This window comes from Diadema antillarum, unplaced genomic scaffold, assembly GCF_040938485.1.
Source record: "Diadema antillarum isolate AM-2024a unplaced genomic scaffold, OU_Dant_1.0 seq00001757_RagTag, whole genome shotgun sequence".
In the NCBI taxonomy this organism is placed as follows: domain Eukaryota; kingdom Metazoa; phylum Echinodermata; class Echinoidea; order Diadematoida; family Diadematidae; genus Diadema; species Diadema antillarum.
Window position 1 is genome coordinate 423,960 of NW_027272439.1, and position 6,573 is coordinate 430,532.

Sequence of the window (6,573 nt, forward strand, 5' to 3'; positions counted from 1 at the left end):
ACCAGCTACAGGGATTCGATATCATGCAAAGTCCAAAACATTGTGATAAGATCTGTAGGCTTTGTGCAAGGGCTTCAGAAATTGTGTGAGATTTGTTACAGATGTGTATGCACCAGATAAGTTCATTTCTGTTCAGTGATTTGCACTTCTTCTTTTAACTGTTGCTGAAATAAGAGCACCTGAGAGGACCATAGGTGGAATGTCACACACGCCATGGTCTAACTAAACAGGGGATGCTACATTTCCCGATGCGTATCGAGGCAATTACCAGCAAGGGCAATTATCCCCCGGCTGAATACTGATTAGTGAAAAGGTTAGAGTGAAGACTAGGTTTAGGGTTAGTTTTTGGGTTAGTTTGGGTTAGAGTTAGGTTTAGGTCCAGGATTTAGGGTTATGGTTAGGGTCAGGAAAAGGGTCTGGGGTAATTGCCCAGGGGGTAATTGCCTTAAACCAGTCCTGACAGCTTGCTTAATTTGAATCATGGGTATGTGCATAGTCAGTGTCTGACCAACTGCACATACGATAATCAGAACTAGTCACACGAACTCGAGCATGTTTCAAATTGTTGAAAGTTGTCGTAGAGAGGAAGAGTTTTGCAGGCAGCAGGGCAACTGTTTTATTTTTCTTCCACCAAAGAAGAGACACCATTGGTTGAAGCTGAGGTCATGACAACACTGAAGAAGAAGGCTCCGCTTGTTGTAGCTGGAGACTCAAGAGGCAGCCACTTATTTTTACCACTCCCAAGGGACCTAGTTTGTCATAATGCTGCAACCACATTCAGGTGGATGCCACACAACTTGTTGTGCTTCAATTTGCAACCAGAGCTGCCACTTATGGGGACTTTTATTTGTTTGCCACAAGGTGGCACTGATCATGATGGCGTGGTAGTCAATATTGCATACCATAATACATGTACCAGACATTTTCGCGAGGAGCCAAGATTTGCTAAAGTAAAATGCGAGCAAGTTTTTTTGGTTTTGTTTTGTTTTTCTACACAATGCATTGAATGCCAGTACATGTACAATGCTATACAATGTACAAGTACTGTACTACATTGTAGTATGTGTGCTAATATAGCTGTAGTGTGCATTCAGTTTTGTTGTGTGTTTATGACCACCAGCAGTGTATCATGGGTTCAGCATATCTCTCTGTCACTATTTTTTTTCTTCTTTTTTTTGTTCATGGTTGGCAGTTCACTAAAGTTTCATGCAGTGAGAAAGGCTGTTGGCTCCCATTCCTGAAAGTTTCATTGCTGCAAATATGTGTAGTTTCACAGTACTGTTGGGCATTACGGAAACAGGGCATTGCTTACCTTGCCACAGTTGGTTCTTGACCAAACAAGGAAAATAAAGCAACCATTCGCTGAATTACTAAGCGTAATCAAAATGAACATCTATTAAATATTGTGGCAGTTGACCTAACTACTAGCTGCTTTCACACACACCCAAAATTAAAAAAACCAAGTTCTATAATGCAATGCAAAAAACTGGTAATTTGTGTGTGTGTGTGTGTGTGTGTGTAGGGGGGGGGGGGGGGAGAGACACATATTTACATAAAGTCAATTATTCTGATCCCATTAGAATGTGAAGTGTGGTCCCGATTTATTTTTCTGAAACATCTCAATGATTTGCCGTTTGCAGAGTGTGTGTTAACAGCATGCAGAGACTTCATCAATTTCTTAAATCCCATAATGCAACTCGCCACAGGAGGTCCGTGTACATGAATGCTCGGGATCACATTCCAGTCACTGTTGTTCTTGTTTTTGTAAACTTCTCAATAACTTGTCATGAGCAGCTTATGTGAACTTTGACAAATAAAAGCAATTTCTGCATAGGATGCAAAAACCTATGACTCCAGTGTGAATGCAGACTAGTGCTCACAGGTATCTCGTCACCTTTTACATCATGATGAATATGAGGATACAGATAAACCTGCAAGTAAATGACCTCGGATGTAGTTGTTGTTTTTTTTTTTTTTTTGGTATTTTGAGAAGATGAGAATTATTCATGTTGTGTGATTTCCGTTTGTTTGATCTTTAGCCACAAAGATTAGCTAATGGAATATTTTCATCATTTATCCTCATTCTCTACACCTATTTTCACTCATTCTTTGTCTCTCCAACAACATATATTTTTTTTTGCTAGGTATGATACAAAGTACTTTTGCTATAATTAATGTCGCAGATAACATTTATTTATTTCTCATCTGATTACATGACATTTAAAGATGAGCACAATTTATTTAGTTGGTCTTGTGATCCATGTCCTTGTTGATTACTTTTTCGTTAATTTTCTGTATTATATTTTAACATTTGTATTTCAAAGACAAGAGAGCCATAGTTTTTGCCATTAAAGTTTCATTATTGTTTTGTAGCTATGCCTTTCTCGTCATGTGTCATATTTTCATGTGGTGTTTGATGGTGTCAGCGAAACATACACCTAGGTACATTGTATGTATTAACTCTATTTTAACTGGGCTATTTGAGACCAAGTTTTTAGGGGGGATGGTGTCAATTTGACCCTCCCACCTTCAGATCTCGGTGCCGATCGCGCAATCGCCGCAAAATTTTGCCTGAACATAGAGCTGGATGTCAACTACAAGATTACATGGTCATACAATAGAAAAATGTTGATTTTATATTTTGTAATAAATTGATTATGCAAATTTACGCATGAAATCATATTTTCACCTATAAATCCATCAAAAAGAATGAAGGATTGCTAAATTTTTGTGTCAGAGTTCCTCAAGACACATCAAACAATTTTCTTGTTAAAAAATATCGCAATCAAAATCAGTTTCTTTTGTTTATTGTTTTGTTAATTTCTTAAGTATTTTATTGTTTTTTCGACCTTTTGTTTTCTATTGTTTTTTGGCCAAAATTTGTTGCAGGCACTTTTTCAAGCTTATCTACATTAGAATTAGTTAATTTCAATTTCCAAAAGTTGAAATGGTAGTTTATATCATTTAAAAAAAAACACACACAATTTGCATTGGATTTGCACACGAAATCATGAATTTGAGCTTTTTTCAGGTTGACATGCATATGCAAAACATTGTGTAACTTCAGAACAGTGTACCCAGACGTCGCAAATTTGGTCTCAAAATATGCGGGAGACTTCAATGAAAAAAGTCACGAAACGACGCGGCAAAATCTTTGAGCGTTGCGGAATCGTGGCGCGAAATGTCGAGGGGGGGGTCAATTTGACCCCCCCCCCCCCAGTTAAAATAGGGTTAAAGGACAAGTCCACCCTCATATACATAAGGATTGAGAGAATGCAGCAATATTAGTAGAGCACATCAGTGAAAGTTTGAGGAAAATTGGACAATCCGTTCAAAAGTTACGAATATTTTTATCTGCGCAGTCACTGCTGGAAGAGAAGACTACTACAGTGTATGATGTCATATGCGTACAACTATATAAGGAAAATAAAAAGAGAATTTCACAAAACTTAACTTTTTGAATAAAGTGCACATTTCTTCGACTTGCTACTGACGTATGTTAAGGGTAATATTATTCCCCCTGCCTTCTGAAAGAGAGAAGTCGAGTGTTCTTTTGTTATGCAAGAAAAATGGAAATATGTTGAATTTTCTTTATTCTTTCTTTATATCGTTGTACTCATGTGACATCACAAGCTATAGTAGTCTTTTCATCCAGCCGTGACTGAGCAGAAACTCCAAAAATTCATAACTTTTTAACGGATTGTCTGATTTTGCTCAAACTCTCACTGATGTGTTCTACTAATATTGCTGCATTCACTCAACCCACATGTCTATGAAGGTGAACTTGTCCTTTAAAAGATAAGTAAAATTAAAAACCATGCCTATTCTAAAATTTAAAAGAATGTGTGAAACTAAAAAAAAAAATGAAAAAAAAGAGTGAAATCAAATGATCATGTATGCATCAGATCATGATGGGGGGTATGTGTGTGTGTGTGTGTGTGTGTGTGTGTGTGTGTGCGCGTGTGTAAGAGAGAGGGGGAGAATCAGTATATATCATTTTATGCCGAGGAGAGAGATGGGAGTATAGTATAATTATGTAGATGAAGGAGAGTGTCGAGGTGTTCACAGCGGTGCAACTGCTTCAACATGCTTGGTATCTTCTTGGAGAAATGTTTTATCAAAAGGGATCGTACATATAGTTTTGGTTCAGACCAAACTTCAAATTTGGTAATTTTGGTGAGATGATGAAAGACGTTGATGTAATATGAAAGTGCATGTAATACCAAGAGTGAGTCGGTCTTTATTTGATGAAAACTGGTTTTGAAATGGCCGAGATATCCCAAGCGAAGTGACCCTGATAAAAGGTGGGACCCATTTTTTATTGCTGTCGCTTTCTTTAACTTTGTTTTGAATGTCTCAGTCATTCCAAAACTGATTTTCATCTAATAAATTTTGAATTCCTCTTAAAATTGTATGCTCTGTATTATTTCATAAGTGGTTTATTTTTATCTCACAAAAGGTTGAAAGCCCAATCGTCACCTACAAAATCACTATACCATCTCCAAGAACAAGAACAAATGGTTCTGTAGAAACACTATAATTAAAAAACTTGGGGTGTTTGTTAATAGCAGCAGAGATATCAAAAAGAAGAAAAATTAATGGTCTCCATTGTAAACACATAATTTATGAATTCCCATTCACAACGATGTCTGATATACATGTACGAATTAACCTTTGTTTTGCTGGAATGTTGATTTTGGGTCAACACAGCAGCTGCACAGTCTCTAAGCATAGAGGGCGTTCTTTGTATGCATCCTCGGCATTGAACCCCGCGTGTGGAGTTCTTTGAAGATCTTCATGATCATCGGTCCTGTAACAATAAGTATACAAGTAGCCGGAAGTAGGCCCTACGTGTCTGTCTTCGGAATAAAAACAAGAATGTAACCTTAGGGAGATGTTCATTTGCATGAATTTTTGAAGTTTAAGTTAGTCTAAGATGTTTATTATAATGAAGCAAAGAGAAAACAGTTTTCAATCCTGTAAGAGACATTTCACTGACAACTTACCATTTTCTCTATTCTATCACTTCCGCAGGAAAATAATCCTCTCAATACAAGTGCCCTCATCAGCATGCAATATATTGCGCCGCACTTAACTACACTGCACGTCGCTCGAACCATCTATAAACGAGTCATTGAAAGGATTGTATAGTTTTAGTTGAGATGGGGATTCAAGTGTTAACTTTTTAAAGATAATTATAGAAACCGCACTTATATTGAATATTAAAGATTTGCTCAATTTTCCAATGATGAAAGACCATACAATCTAATTCAAAGAGGAATTAGAAGTTTTCATGATGAAAATCAGTTTTGAAATGGCTGAAATATGCCCCCCCCCAAAAAAAAAAATAAATAAATAAATAAAATGGAGTGGCAGCTAAAGGAGGGTCCCGTCTTTGAGGTAGCCTATATATACGCTGTGTTTTACTTGGTTTTTTTTAATATCTTAACATTTAAAAACTGATACATTTTTAATAAACCTTTACTTTAATTCCTCTAGAATTGTATGTTGTTTGATATTCAATACAGCCCCTACAAGTGGTTTATAGATAGGCCTAGGCATTTTTCGAAATGCATCAAATTTATAGATGTTTTATTCCCGGGAACAAATAGAGACGAGCTGTTCCACCGACCTGCTCTGGAGTCTTAAATAAAATTCAAGTGTTATAACCCAATTTGCATATATTACTTGTGGGCTAGTCCGACATTGCCACAACTTGCGGCTATGCCGAACAAGCATCAGACAAGCTTTATCAGGTTGTCAAGAATATGCACCTCTTTTAAAAGGTATTTATTAAAAGATAAAAACATTATGTTACGAAAACTGCCCATTATCTTGCAAAAAGTAAAAACCTGCTTTCATCTCACCCCAAACCAAACACACGCTTGCATTATAGCACCCTCAATGTCTTTGAAGAACACTTGAATCGGTGTCACTGGCCGCGTGCCTCGATCCGCTGCTAATGTTGTTATGACAGAAAGTATACATCAATTACGACAGTAACACATGGGTGGCGGATCGGTGGGGGCGGGGGCACCAGGCACGCACCCCCCCTTTTTTTTTAATTACAGAAATAAAAAGAGAAAAATGAAAGAGGGAACGTTCGCCCTCCTTCATTTTTATTGTATGTTTTTATTTTGCTACCCCTTTCCGGAATTCCTGGACCCGCCCCTGAGTAAATTCACGACACGAGGCTTTGCACAATCAAGGAGCTATTACACATGCTCCTTGGCACAATAGTGAGGGCGCCTGCACTATACTGGATGCATTGTTTTGACATCCCCACCGAGACAATAAAGAGCTCATGAATACATTCCAGCTTGTCATAAATTTCTTTCTCCCCCCCCCCTCTCTCTCTCTCCCTCTCTCTCTCTCTCCATATGTATAATAGTATTATCTATCTATCTATATATCTACATGTATTTATCTATCTTCTATCTGATATATTGATAAACTATACTAAATCTGCTTTCCAGATTTAATTCACACCATTATAGGCCTGCAGCTCTGATTTACACTTCCCCTGCCACTTTGAAAACGCTTATTAATTTTCTGGATGGGATTGACTTGTGT